The sequence below is a fragment of the Atractosteus spatula genome, chromosome 1, assembly GCF_055471065.1.
Source record: "Atractosteus spatula isolate fAtrSpa1 chromosome 1, fAtrSpa1.hap1, whole genome shotgun sequence".
NCBI classification, from domain to species: domain Eukaryota; kingdom Metazoa; phylum Chordata; class Actinopteri; order Semionotiformes; family Lepisosteidae; genus Atractosteus; species Atractosteus spatula.
The window spans coordinates 57,333,222-57,349,147 of NC_142706.1; the positions used below are offsets into that span (position 1 = coordinate 57,333,222).

The 15,926-nt window shown below is 35.9% G+C and overlaps 1 protein-coding gene across 2 annotated transcripts in view; it reads right to left on the reverse strand.

Moving 5' to 3' along the window:
- marchf1 (membrane-associated ring finger (C3HC4) 1) overlaps positions 1–14,919 on the reverse strand; it is a 128,195-nt gene extending 113,276 nt beyond the window's left edge. Inside the window, exon 1 of one of the 2 annotated variants that reach the window (XM_088911895.1) lies at positions 14,702–14,919. The gene's annotated coding sequence lies outside the window, so the exon portion shown is untranslated. The remainder of the gene's footprint in view (positions 1–14,701) is intronic. The other variant, XM_088911884.1, reaches the window with a different exon arrangement.
- Positions 14,920–15,926: the final 1,007 nt, after the last annotated feature.

Sequence of the window (15,926 nt, forward strand, 5' to 3'; positions counted from 1 at the left end):
GGGAATCTCTGTCTACCGGTCCTCTGATTTATCTGCCTCACAGCCACCACCTCTTCCACTGCAATAAAGTGGAAAAGGGTCATGTCAATTCAGCCAGTGAAAAAAGAATATTTCACATTACTTTATTAGATAACTTGTAAGAAGCAAGCATAAAGATGACCAAATCTATTCATTAATGTTCATTTTAGTTGAGGGGATAAATAAAAATCTACATTATAGGAACATGTATTCATCCATAAATGCTCACAGGCACTGTGGAGTAGTTTTAAACCTGAAGATTTATGATGACATTACACAATCAAGCTTAAGAACATGACAGCCAATTTCTAAGACAAGTGATAGCTTTCACACTTCCATCATTTCGAGCCAGGAGGTAAAAAATGGATGTCGATCTTTAACCTGCAGCAAAGCCGTATTAAGTGTACAAGATGTACTTAATGGATACCAGTTTTGTACTAGATATTATCCTACAGCTGTAGTCTTAAATCATGAGTCATTGATAAGGTAGCCATTAGAAATTTGTCATTTGGATTAAAGTAAACGTTAGTAGAGATATTGGGATTTGGCTCAGAGCAGTCCTGGCACTAATCTTACATTATTAAAAGACTCTTCTGCAGTTCATGTGGCACTATGGAAGCAAATGCGAAAATCTTTTAAGCTGGTGTATGAAATGTTCTTGGTATGTCTCATAACATATACAGTAGTTCTCCACCAAATCACTTGTGGTTCCATTTACTTATCAGCAGCTACCTTGAATACAATGAATCTACATGCATTAAAAAATCTTACGATGTTCACAATTGAGTATCCTGTTGTAAGGTGTTATAAAGTTTTATTTCAATGAACGTGACAATCTTGGCATCAACGTGGCACAACCAAGCACTCGACTTTGACTGTTCGATACATCTCTAATCTGAGAGTAAAAAAATTAATTGCAGTACAATAAACAAACTAAATATATACACAATACGCTAAAATCAAAATAGTCTTGCGTAAAATTTAAATAGTCTTGGATAGTTCACTGATATTCTGAGTAATAAGAACTACACTGTTTCAAAAGTAGAGGCTTAAGTAGATATTGAAGGAAAAAGAAAAGTTTAGATTCTATCTTTCCTCTTGTTAAATTGTGAGATGATTTGAGTTTCAACTCATGGTGCTGCAGATCCTTGCATGATTGAATAAACCTAAAAATAAAAATGTAACTCTTGGATTAGCTATTGCACAGACTTGACCTAAATCCAACTAAAATGTTATACTGTAGGTTTATTTGAAGGAAACGCAATATGAAAGAAAACCAATAGGTGCAATTTAAAGTGGCTCGCATTGAAGAATGGTTACAGTGTTCAGAGAACTGATAGGAACAACTCAAAACTGCTATAAAAAATATGAATCAAGAAGGACACATTCTGATTTAAAGTATATTTACATTATTTAATCTTTATTATGTATTCTTAATCCCACAGAAGTATAAGGTTTTTCTCATACTGAAACATGGTGCCTTCTATTTATTTTGGACTGATTTTATTCTAAGGGAAATTTTTTTTAGAAATGAATGTGTGGATCTACAGTAGATGGGAACTTTTACTCGTTTGAAGTATTTTTGTTACAATCACTGTCCTGCACCATCAGTCGCTCGTGGTTGCCCAGGGAAAGCAGAGCTTCCTCACAGGGGTTCACAGTTTTCCAGGGCTTTCCACTGTGACCAGATCAGCCTTCCGTCTTAATTACCAATCACAATTCCAATTATTCGCCCTTTTCTATATAATGATGAAGCACCTCTTATGTAATGGTGCTTATTCTTTACTTTCTCTCCACTGCACTCCGTGGCAGTACTGCCTTCACTCACAACTGTTTTTCACTGGTTAAATGTTCAATGGCCATTATTTCAGGGTGTCTTCCACCTTGGAATGCTCCACTTGTCCTCTTCATCGTTTTCCCAGTCTTCGCCCTGCAGCGCTGTTTCTCCAGTCTTCACCTTGCTGCGCTGCTTCTCCAGTCTTCACCCTGCAGCGCTGCTTCTCCAGTCTTCACCTTGCAGCACTGCTATTCCAGCCCTGTGTCCTCAGCTCCAGTCCTGCACTCCAGCCTTCACCCAGCACTGTGGCTCAAGTCTTCATCCTGCACCGCTACTCCAGGTCCATTTCTTTTTCATTTACTGTATTTTCCATATGGATTTACATGGGAAAGTTTTACTTAACAAGTCGCTTTTTCAAAGGTAAGGGATTTCATTTATTTCGGTGAATTTTTCCTTTTGTGATTGCATTTTGCTGGAGAATCGATTATTACAGACGGACTTCGGATGGTCTCTGAATTGAAATGCTAGATATACCTTCCAAAACGATTTGTATCTGGATATGAAACACTGCTAAAAAGATTAGGTTGTCCTGTTTGTTGTGATATATGGTTGTATTTGTGTTTTGATTTTGCTGGTCAACATATTTATAATTCCTCCAATGTGCTGTTTCTGTCTGAAGTGTTGTTGTTAGCATTACGCTATTTATTTCTTTGTTTATTACGAAATAGTTTCTCTGTTGTAAAAAAATAATGGTTGCGTTAAGAGGAAAACTTAATGTTCACTTGCATTTGTGATATTTTGAGAAAGGATTAAAAAAAGGTTGGTAACGGAACAGTTCTTTCCAGACCCTAAGCAGACAACACAATCCGGGGTTGAGTGAAGAAACACGGGGAAAAGATCATGCAGGAAACGGGGATCAAAACAGGGGGCGTGTCCTTGGTGCGCTGGTGTTCGGGGAAGGTGTGGCCGAGGCAAACAATCCTGGATATAATCCAAGGGGGAATCCAAACGAAAGCAAAAGTCCAAAACAGGGCGGTCCATCCAAAACAAACTAGATAAAAACTGGAACCAGGTCAGAACTGGCGGGGGGGACGGGAACAGAGAATAAAACCTTAACGGGACCAGGCGCTTCCAGGTCCCGGACTCGCATGATACGGAGATCAGATGCAGAGCCCGGGTTAACGTCAGCACCTGGCTTTTAAGGAGGACTGGGAACAGGCTGAAACAGGGGACAGGTGCACAAAATCATGTCCGAAGTGAAAGGGCCGGAGCACCCTTAAGGGGGAGGGACTACAGTCGTGACAGTAGCGTTAGAAGTGAATTGACACTTGTATTCGGATGGGCCTATGATGGAGTGGACAGGGTTAAATTCCCTACTTTCTTTTTCTCAGGCTGCCTTGTCAACTCACTCCATTCACTATCTTTTCTTTCCTCTTCTCTTTTCCTTGTCTGTGTGACTTCCGGGGTCCCAGAGGAGCCTCCCTTGCTCTGGGATTCTGTTCCCCAAGCTCTGTCTGGGAGCTCTGACCAGGACTGTGATGTCTGGGGACTTCTGGGAGTTGAGAGAGGACCAGGGGACAGGTTTTGAAGTGAGGACCCGTCCTGTCAGCCCGGTCCAGGAGGTGCCAGGGATTCCAGTTCCCTCCGAGCGGACCACCCCGAAAGGAATTTCCTACTTAGCCATTGAGGACAGACCTCTCCTCTCCCTGATGCCTACTAGGCAAAGCACAGTTTTGGACCTGAGTGGCTCTTCCCTTCCTTTTTCATTGTTGCCTTCTTTAAATCAGGAGCTTGGCAGGGGACCTGATCCCCAGTGAGCTCATGATTCTGAGTTATGATTGAGCACCATCCATCAGACCCAATTATTTTTTTCCTTTTTTCTTGTCTTTTTAGTGTTTATTGTAGATTGCTCCTGGTTTATGGTTTATGTGTTGTTTGTTGAAGAGAAAATAAAAGAAATTCTTTTTAGGGTTGACTCCCACCTGCCCATAACATGGTGACAATTTCATTGGCTGCGCTAAGTTTCCCATTTCCTCGGAAAGCAAGGTTTGGGATCCTTCCTCGTTAATCTGCTGTGTATGGAATAGCTGTGGTACACTGTCAACCTTAACACTCAACTTTGTTACTGAAAATATGTATCATGTGCAACCAGCACAATGTGGCATAATCTCTCAAGCAATTTTGTAATTCCTTTAATTACTAAAAAGATAATGCTGTACCATGCTTCCAAAATTGTATTTATGACAAAGTAAGAAAGCATAACTAAAAAAAAAGAAAGGAAGCCTTAGCAATATGTTTTGTCTTTATAAACTTCTGCCTTATTTGTTGCACAATTGCATATTGTATTTTTTATTATTTTTCTTTAGAATTATGGAAGGCTTTTTCAATGGCTTTTGAGTCATTTATTTGCAGCTATACAGCTACCCACATGTAAAAAGATTAACTCTCCAACTTAAATCAGTTAATTATGACAATTATGTGCAAGGCAATTAATAACAACATTCATCTGACCCTTTCAAGAAGAGGGCATTCTCTTCCTGTGTAGTCTCTCTTTATAGTGTAAGATGATATTTAAACAAATTTAAAACTAATTTATTTCCCACTCAATATGTCAAGAACCATTAGTGCATATTACTGTATTACATATACTGTATCATGAATAACAGTGTTTATAGTTAATTCAAGATACTTCTTCACCTGTCTGACTAAATTGGTTGATATGGCACTTGTAATAATGAAACAGTATGGAATTCATGTGAAATAAACATTGTAACTATGATTAATATGTTTTCATGTATTTTACCTTCTGATACCTGAAGTAAACTTTTAAGTCTAAATACATTACCTTGTAGGCAGCACAGTAGTGCACCAGATAGGATTGTCAAACATGGGACCCTGGGTTCAATCCCAGACCTGGGGATTTGGCATCTGGTGTCTGTACTGTGTGTTCTCCCCATGTTCATGTGGATTTCCTCCAGATGCTAGGGTTTCCTCCCACAGTATGTCCAAAGACATACTGGTAGGTTAATTGGCTTCTGGGAAACTGGCCATCAACCTACAGTGGGTGTGTTCGCCCCGCGATGGACTGGTGACCCATCCAGGGAGTTTCCCCCACAGCCCTGTATTGAATGATGCGGTTTGAAAATGTATACATGGATACGATGCCTTGCAAAAGTATTCAATCCCTTCTATCTCCATTTTGTTAGATTAGATATTATGTATGGCCCCATTAAATTGTCCTCTCTACTGTAGAAAGAGCATAAACAATGACAACCAATTCATTTGTATTTAACTCTTTTATTGCCAGGATATATGGGATTCTTTTTTGAGGGATGTAAGGTCACTCCGCTCCCCTACAACAGTACAGGAGAGCCAAAGCATAGTCTCGAGTTCATGCTGGTCTGTGCCATTTAATGTAGTATGTGTACCGCTTTAGTTTTCTGAGATACCAGGCTTTTTTTTTCAGGAAGTGTTATTACTCAGCCTCCCTGAGAGAGCACCAGATCAGTCTCATTTGTCAGAAAAAATAGGATTTATGCTGCTCTGATTTCTGATATTCTGTTTCACTGAGTGATGTCACTCAGCCCACGAAGTTGCACCCTCCCTCCAACAGACAGTAGAAGCAGGGACTCCCAGTTCCTTTGTTTGTGTCTTTTAAGGTACCGTTGGCGCTGCTTTTTATCAGTACTATTAGCACAAATATGAAGTATCTGAGTAATTAACGTTATTTTTTTACCTTAGTAAGAAGAGGCTTGATATAGTTCAACTTTTGCTGTGCATACAATACTACAACAAAATATTGACATTGAAATGAATTCTTTTTCTTAGTTGATGCTGTTGCTTACTTGTTGCTTTCTTGGTGCATTAGGGGATCTTCTCCATCTTAAATGACGACTGTGCACTTATCTTTTTATTTGTGTGAGCACTTGTGTGAATTAAACAGAAAATTAAAACTTAAATCTCTTAATTTATCCTCAGTGGGGAAGATCTTTTTATCCACATACTGTATATACCTATATATCATGATGTCCATCTTGCAACACAGTGGTGCACAGTTTCATGGTATAGAGAAATTAGCCAAACAATATATTTATCACTTTGCACATAGTAGCTTGCTAAACGAAAAATTAAATGCCACACCAATATTTTGATAACAAGAATCATTTTCAATAATTACATCTGGTGTTTTCTAAATATTTAATGGTTTCAAATTACCTTCAAAGAGCTCTATCATGACTGCCAATGGGGTCCTCAAAATGCTTGATGAACTTAAAACTGGGGCAGATGGCTCAACACAATTCTAGGACAGTGATATTTCTATTTCTGTGTGAACAAACTTTGTCCTGAATGCCCTATGAACCGCAGTACTATGATCATTGAATCTGCTGCAAGTTATTGAAGAAAAAGGTATCACAGTACAGGATTTCCTGCAGGAAAAATCTTAGGCCAGGAGGTAATCTCCACCCCTCACACCCCCCTCCCCCGCTATCTAAAAGCTAAATTACCATACTAGCTTATTATTGTATCTAAACACTATTATCCTGAACAAGACGTTATTTTGATCACAACAACTTGCTTGATTGCATAGGATTCAACAAAGATCTACTGTAGGCTACCCATGATGCTGCCCAAGAGTTTTGTGCTTGAAATGCATTTGCTATTTGCTATTTGCTATTTTCTGTCTGCAATAAGACATCGTTGTGCTCTTTTTGCTATTGAGGAGCTGTTTATTATTTTGTGCTCACTGAGGCAATAAGTCTTTTCCACTGTGAAATATAAGTGGATTGCACTCCCTTTATTATTCCTCAGAGATGATGTTTCTCACCAACCTTCACAAGCGACAAAGGGACACAGTATCAGCCTGTAAACCGATGATTCAGCTGCGAGAAAACCCTGCGTGTTTTTCTACGTTGATTATTAACATTCAACACTCAAGTGTCCAAAATCCTAATGCATGTGTTTTTCTATTGAAATTTGCGATTGCATACTCTTTGTATTGTTTCTTTCATTCACCTACGAAAAAAACAAATAGTTTTATTAAAGGAATGATGAGATGCTACAACAATTTCAAGATTTTACATTCATTACTAGACTTGATGCAAAATAGTAAAACCAAGGCATGCGACCCTGAGATCTGGTCCCAATGCGTGAGACTGCAAAGCTATGCAATTATATACAGTACAGTACCATCATGGCTGCTGGCTGGCAAATGACCTGGTGGTGTATTACAACAAAAAAGTATTTCAATACGGATTCTTGTGTATATTTTGTCTACGTTCACACATATTCTTGGCCAGGTGTCTCCAATTTATAGGCAGGAGGCCTGTCTGGCCTGTATACAACTGCTGGAAATCCTGCAGTAGATGCTTCAAAACAGTACTGCTACTAATCCTACAGTACAGTATGTAGGATCCAAGACATGTTGTTCTGAAGAAGAGACCTGACCATGATATCTGTCAGTTGATTGTCCTCTCTACTGTAGAAAGAGCATAAACAATGACAACCAATTCAGTTGCTTTCCAGCATCTTCTGAGAGTATAAACAATATCTCTACACATTGAAAATTGACAACTAAACAATTCTCTGTAGGGGTCCTACATTTTGATTCATCTCAGTTTTTACACAACCAAGGAATCACAATGACAATAATGAGCATTAGACTCGGTTTTCAAACCGTGTATCTCAAAGAGTAGTTTTCAACTCCATGTTGTACTCACCTGGGCATGCTGCACTTTATCTTGATCTTGATCTTGTTTTGTGATTTACAGAAATGCTCTTTTCCAATGTTTCACAAGCTTTCTAACCTGTTTATATATAAGCTTAATAACCTATATGTGATGCATTGTTTGTTGTGCATCTACTGTAGTTCATCAATCTAACATTCACGTTATTGTGAATGTATTTAGGAAATGAAAGGCTGGTACCCTTCAATGTTAACCTAAGAATTAGAGGTAATTAATTCAGCAACAAAACCTTTAGGGAACAACAATAACAAAGGAGTAAACTTAATTTTCCATCTCTGAAGAATACTAAAGGTAACGTATACAAAGTGTCCGTAGTATGTGGCACTGTGTTTTTAAATCTAACCCACTGAGTCAAACCCACTTCTTCACCCTGTAGACAGTGGCCAAGCATGGTCTTTCTTTTTTTAAATGGTGCCTAAGGAGACATTTCTGATTTAGCCAAACTGGATTTATAGGATAACAGCAGTTAAGAACATTATAAAGGTTAAAAAATGAAAGGATGCCATTTGACCTATCATACTCATTTGGTTGCTACTGTAGCAGCTTATTGATCTAAGGATCTCATCCAGCCACTTCTGGAAGGTTTTCAGGGAGCGGATTTCTAGAACATGGCTGGACAGCATGTTCTAGTCACCTACAGCCCCTAGTGCAAACAAACCTTTATACTTATAAAGTCTTCGTAACCTCCGGTTGTGCCCTTGAGGTCCTGTTGAGCATTAAGTCATCTGTTGTGTTGATATAGTAATTCGGATACAGAAGTTTATCATCATTGTATAAACTTCAGACTTTCAAATCCTAGCTTCAGAACACTGCACAACACTAATTTCCTATTTTCTGTACACTACCTACCAAGTGTTATTTAAGCGGCCTTGCTTGAATGGTTTGTAAGTATAGAAAGCAATCAAACCAGTAATAACAATGGGAATTCATACAGAACACTTATAATGGGATACATGGCAGGTAATAAATTCAAAATAGAAAGTACAGATTAGACAGCCAATATGCAAATAGTTTGCATATGGTACAGTGTTCAACGGAATTACAGCAGTGGGGTTGATTTAAATAGGTTTAACTTAGGAAAAGATCTTGATCTTAGGAAAAGCCTCTTGGACAGTAGCCAAAAGATCTAGTGAATTGCTGAATGGAGGAAAATTGTCAAATTATCAGATGTTTCTTATTTTATTTTTAATTTTTAAATATTTTTAAAGATGTTTAAATATTCTTATTTGCTGAGTTGGAAAAAATCACTATACAAAACGTCTTGCATCTTGGTTCTGATCTAAACTGGTTCATTCACTTCTCATACAAAGGTACTATATTTTGAACTGTACACTAGAATAAGAATGTTCTCAGAGTATATTTGTATTAATGTACAAGACTATCCAACTATATTTTCTATTTTCCATGTAGCACTTAAAGTGATTTTTATCAGCATCCTTTAAAATGAACGGAGAGAGGATTCTATCGATATTGTATAAGATGTGAACTGCATTCTCAACTAGTTTTTAGACAACACTGAATGTTCACGTTTTGCACAATTTGTACATTTTGTATAAGTATTTTTATACATAGTGTAATTCAAGAGTTTTCAACTTTGTTACCCAAATATATTTCAGTTTCAGTTGTGCAGTTCCTTTTGTGATCAGAACTTTCCTGTTGTGAGATTCCAAATTTTCCCACCCTTCAGTGTATTTTATAACTTATTAAAGCTCATGAACAAGTGATGTCCATTAATGGGGATATCTGACAAATGTTGCTGCTATTTAATTAGCATTTCAGCTGTGTGTGTTATTTTCTACAATGGTTCATTGTAGGTCTATCAAAGCAGTAGGATTCAATTGCATAAGCAGAATAAAATATAAAAAAGTAGAACAAAAGGAGCTTAGAATCAGAATAACTAAATTGATTTACATGTATAATCATTACTCCCATTGACATGAAATTAAATGTGTTTTATAGTAATAGCTTATTGCATGCTAAATAAAAAAAACATAAGAGGAATTCGAATAATTCAACATTACTGTTAAAATTTGTATCCGATTACTAAAATAATATCTTTATATTCCTAAATAACAGCAACCTATTTTGTTTTTTTTTAATTAAACTTACACCAAAGTTCAGAATATAATGGCAGGGCTATGTCATACAAAGTTAATAATTACTTGCTCCTGAAGAATAATATATTACTCAATAGATAACCATTACAACAAGGATATACATGCAGTATATCATGCTATTGATTAGCCATCTTCAAGGGATTAATTGCACATGTAGAAAAGGTTAATTAAACAAATGGTAGGTACTTAATCTTTGTCACCTCGTATACTATCAGCACTAAACTTTTAACCCTTGTGAAGCATAAATGTTTAGCAGACTTTTTTATTATTTTTTGTAAAGATCGTCAGAAAATGGAGGAAATATTCCAAGTTCCAAATATATAATTATGTAGTACATGCATCATTTGGGACTTTAAATAGAATTTTTGACCAGTAGTTCTGAACATTTTTTGTGCAGCAAGCATGAGTTTGCAGAGAAACAGATGTTCCTTTGGGAGAGTTAAATTGATTTTAATTGTAAAGGCTGTCTCATACAGTTAACCAAAGAAATGGGGAACAAAGGTCTGGTCACCTCTTTATGAGAAGGCCATTAGCAATATTACTACAATTAAAAACAGTAAAAGAGGAAAAAAGGCTAAGAAATATGATTGGCTACCCGTGCCAGACATACAGTAAACACAACCACATAGAAGCTGGAAGGCAGAGACACAGACATATCCAAAGCGTCACACAAAGGAGAAAAAAAAGATTACCAAAACAACCCCAAAATACTTTCCAAATATTTGAAATAGACACTTCATCATCTCTTGAAGATGCCTCATTAACACAGACCCATGCTGTGTTGTTTTGAAAGCTCCTTGGTCATCAAAGAAGAACGCCTACTTGTAATTCACAACCTGACTGAGGGATGTTACTCTGACAGGTGTCTATATTGTGAAATGATGTGAACCACCATTATTGCACACAGACAGAGGTCACTTAAGTAAGTATGAATAAATTTAGGCTTGCCACTGCAAAGGATTTGAATAATATTGATTTTTCCATTGTTCTTTCGTATTAGGCAAGTTACTTGTTTTTGTTTTTTGCTTTGACTGTTAACAAATTAAGTGCTACTTCAAAGTATGACTGCAAGCTTTAAAGTAATAAAAGGCAAAAAACTATGCAATCATCTGAATCTGTTTGCAAGGCACTGTATTTAAATTACTATCAAGTTTCAAAACAGTATGCAAGCTCACCAGTCTTTGTCAATGTTAACCTGCACTGTGGGGATACATACCCAACACTTACATACATACTGTACACTTACTATGATGTCCATGAAATATATGCATGACACCACAGCAAAGAACATCATCCCTCTTTGCAAATAGAGTTTCCAATAAAAATCACATTTCTCTTGTCAAGGCCAGCAGAAGTATTTGGAACACAACTGTCAAGTAAAATAATTAAATAATATGTACTTAGGATCTGAATTCAATTCTAAAAAGTCAAATGGTTTTACTTGAATTTAAGTGATATTTTATAAAAAAAGTAGATATATTTTCTTGCTTTAAGATAAAAGAATTATTCATTTTCGCACACTGCACAAATTCTCAGCTTTGACCCATATAATCCTAAATATAAATATTATATATAGAAATTGATCAATCTCATGTTATACCATTCGAGGGTATAACATTAAACGGTAAACAATTATAAAATATTTTCCAGATGCTCATATCCAGGGCAACTTACAAATTATACAATAAATTATCAAATTAGAGCCAAAAGAAAACACTTGTACTGTATTTTAAAAAAATTTAAAACCGAATGACGAGAAACACAAAGCCTTGGAAGTGCAATGTCTGTACAGTGCATAACGGAGTGAAAACCATATCAATGGAGTAGTAAACAATGTGTAGGCAGGAATCATTGATCACAGTATAGACGGAATGCCACTGAGTACTGTGCGTAATAAGCTGGCATTACACGATCTCTCTTGCAGACATCAAATGGAACTGTAGTTGGTATTGAATGAGTATCACATTAGCTGATTAACTGATCTCCTCTCGTAATCCGTTTGCCTGTTCAAACATAATCAAAGAAACTGTTGATCCTAGAAAATAAATGGACGATGCCAGCTGGTAATTTGTTTTGAATCACTGTACGTGTGTTCTTACTGTTTTATGGATTATTAATGGGGAATTAGGTCATCTCAACACTTTATTCAGAACTCTAGCCTTTACCTATGTCTGCAAATTTGTTCAATTGTTCCAAGCATACAATACATGGCTCTACTCCCCAATTTAAAGAGCAAAATTGCAGCTTGTATGCTGTACAGTACATACAAGATTTAATATAACAGAAAAAAAAACTGTTTATGCATAACTTTTTCTAGGCTTAAAACATTTATTCATCACAGTGCATGAATTTTAAAATGATCCACGGGTTATCCTAAAGTGATCTTTAGAACAGTAAACATCTTCAAAATCACTCTTACCTACCAGTCATTGCTCCTTATGCTCATTCCCCCAGTTATATTCACCATTAAAACCCAAGAGGTAAGAAGGAACATTCCCCCTTATAAGCCCATTAAACTGATTGTTCTAACAGGACCCAGCAAAAGGATTGCACGTGTTACACTTATTCAAAATGTAGCTGCAATCCAAGATGTAAAAAACTCAACACCTGACAATTCTAAATATTTGTAAAAAAACCAAAAATCAGTAGTTGAATAGGGTGAACTTCAGAACTTTGAGAAACTCTTGAAACATATCTTTAAAATTCATAATGCATAGATCACATCAAATCCCCCAGAAAAAAAAAATAATTTCTTGGTTCAATTTCATAATAATCATAGCATTTGTTTTAAATAGCTATGATATTTTTCATTACAGACTAACAAAACTGAGATGCATACTTACAAAAGAATACAAAAAAATCACTGTAAACTAGTAGTAGTAATAACAAAGGTCTGTTATTTATTATAAATAATGCTTTTCTTCCTATGATAATTCAATTTTCTCAAAGTTTCTTCAAAGTTCTATTTCTCACACATTTTTCAGAAAAAAACACCAAATTCTACATACAAACATACAAGTTTCCATTCTTCCTTTCAGTTGTACGTGCTGCATTGAAGTACTATTTTTAGTGAGACTGCACTCTCAACATAAATTCTAAGACTTTGATAAAAAAATACATGTATGTACACTAAGAAAGTACACACAATAAGTCTACGTATTTCTAGTACAAAATACAAGAAATTGACAAAGTAATATAAAATAATACAAAATACAGAATAAGGCCATTATGTACAATATTATGTAAATTATACTTATAATAGGCTAGATTAAAGGTAGCAGAAGTAAGCCAGAGAAGAGATATACAGTATCAAATATGTGAATGTAAGATATGTAGAAAGGGCAGAGTATCATTCTTGTACACGGACAGTTCTGAATGAAGAACATGTACTGTATATGTATTACAGCTGTGTGTACGTTCTCAGAAATGTATTGTGCTTAAACAATATTTACAAGCACCTAACATTATTATTCAATTCACGGAAACACATTTCAACCATTTATTCAATCAGTGTCAAATAAGGTTGATTTGGAAAAACATACTATTTTCAATTAAATTCAATTTCTATTGGCATTTTCAGCCACTGGACATACTGTACATTGACTCACTGCTCTAAACTGTGAGATAACCCATTGACAGCTGTCAGTATATTTTTGAGTAAAAAAAGCTGGTGATAAGTATCATGAGCAGAAGCACAGTATTAACGACTTTAAAATGTGATGATTTCTATCTGTGTATGTGACAATTTCTGGACATTAGAGAAATCTATTAATTACCTCTTGAAATGCATACAATCCATTTCATATAATTACAGTATCACTGCACACGGACTGAAGTATTATGGGCTCCATATAAGAACATAACATAATCATTTTTCACTGTTAAATTCAGACTCCCAACGCATCTCCATGACAGTCAAGCGGACATGAAGAAAACACTCTGGTGATCCAGAAATTATCATCTTTCTTAAACTAGTACATCTGTAGAATTTTCTGAAAACTTATTATAAGTAATACGTTAAAAATGTAAACGTTCTAATTAAGATTTTTAAATATAAGATGTTTGTTATTTAAACAGAACACTAACTCAATTTTGTAATTTTAGAGGTAAATCTAGTAGATAAAATGTTGCCAAAAATCCAAAATCTTTCTCGGGGTGTTTCCCAAATACTGCTCACAAACCACAACTGTGATACCTACTGTAAAACGATAAAGCCCTTAACAAGTTACATATATAAAGGCCAGATTTAAACATAATACAACATTTTGCCAGACTATTTTAAACTACTTTTCTTTTGAATACCATATTCATACTATTATTTGTTAATTGAAAAAATGGTTTCAAGCTAGGAGTTATCTTCCCAGTGCAGCTCAGTAGCAAAAGAAAAAAATGCAGAATGTGTAAACGTCTGAACTTGTAAGACCCTATAGAAAAAAAATCCTTATTGCCTGTGCGCATTTTCAACCAACAGCATTCACACATTCCTTATTCGAATTTTAAAAATTATTTAAGTGTCCTCCATAATCACGTTATAATTAACAGGCTCGACGACTTCATGTTACACACTTAGCTTTTGGGGACAGGTAATCCTACAATCAAAAATAAATTATTATATTATCCTGATAATATACCGTCGTAGATAACATCATTTATGAGCCGGAATGAGACACAGCATGGATTTAACATTACAGACCATATTTTCAACACATTCCCCAGCATTTCACTTTTTCTCTTCAGACAACCATGTCCGCGGAAAGGGTTAATTAACATTCCTTTATACCACGTTTTAGTGTTTTCCTGTTAAAAATAACATCGATAGAAAAGTAACAATAAAACTAATACAAATTAAATTAAGTGCAAAATGAATCAGAAAGTGGATACGATGGCAAAAATGTTACTGATCTCAGTTCGCAGCGTGGTCAGATTACGTGCCGAGATTTACATATACTGTAGATATTTTTAAGTATCGCACGTTTTCCTTGCAAACCACGCAAAAATACATTCAAAGCCAGCGATATAAAAAGCAGTGCTGATGCATTACTTACCAACAAGCGATTAATTACATGGTGCACAGTTGTATTATATCCCACAATCTTAACAACAAGGCTAGCATCTCCACATGCTTTTCATTCCCCAACCAAAATAGTCACAACAGCTAGAAAACACGCCTTTCTTTCAAGTCAGCTGTAAAATACAGCATCCTCTCCAGCTGAGCTTAACCAGTGTTCACATTCTATGTTCTACTGAAATGATGTCATGCTGTAGAGTTGTCTGCTGTCCTCAAAGACTGGAATAATCAATTGCAGAGGCGGTGATAGCATACCTTCTTAGTAAGGAATAAGAAACAAATGAACTGTATGTATGTCAAATAAATGGATCACTTGCGTAAAACGAATGTTTAATCCACGTTTGTAAAACCATTATCAAGAACTGAAAAACCAATAAAAGTAATAAAACTGTCAAATTATTAAGAAAATCTATCATTAGCACTATCAGTATCTGCACTGACAACAGTATGTTCGTACTATTTGCATTATTTATATTGAAATTGAAGGTAGTAAGTGCAATTTACACAGAGCAGGAGCTACTCTATATGTGTTAAAATACAGTACTTTCAAATTAAGAATCTGAATATATTAAAATCGATCTAGTGCCTTATAAGATACTCCTGTAAATCCTTCTATTAGTATAACAGAAGCCATGCATTAAGGTTTAGCGACAAGATGGGCAGAGCAAGTCTTAACCCAGCGTTTTCAGGCTGGTCGAAGATCCTGTCACAGTCCTAACATGCAACTTCCATCAAAAGTTTGATGTCAAGCCAGCACTGTCAACAATATTAATGAAGTCACCAACACCGCAATAGATGTTATGAGTATATATTCAGTCTTGTCACCATACTGTTTAGTTTAATAAAGTGTTGTTACATCCGTTTCTAAAAATCAGGCCTGTAAAATGCAAAAACTGCAGTAGTATCTACAGTATGTGATTTGATTTGCAAGTAAATAATGAGTGCATGAGGAGAGAAGTGAAACTCAGACCCATGATACCAAATAATCTGATGGAGATCATGCCCATCAATGGGGAAGAAGCTTAGAAAATTGTACAGTATGTAAACAAGAAAGGGAACTTTTTTAACAACAGTACTTCTAAACATCTTCCAAAGGAACAAGTAATAGGTTTATTCCATGCTGAAAAGAGAAGAAAGAAAACACAATGTTTCGGCCATGGAGCCTTCTTCAGGTGTCTTCCCACCTTCTTCAGGTGTCTTCC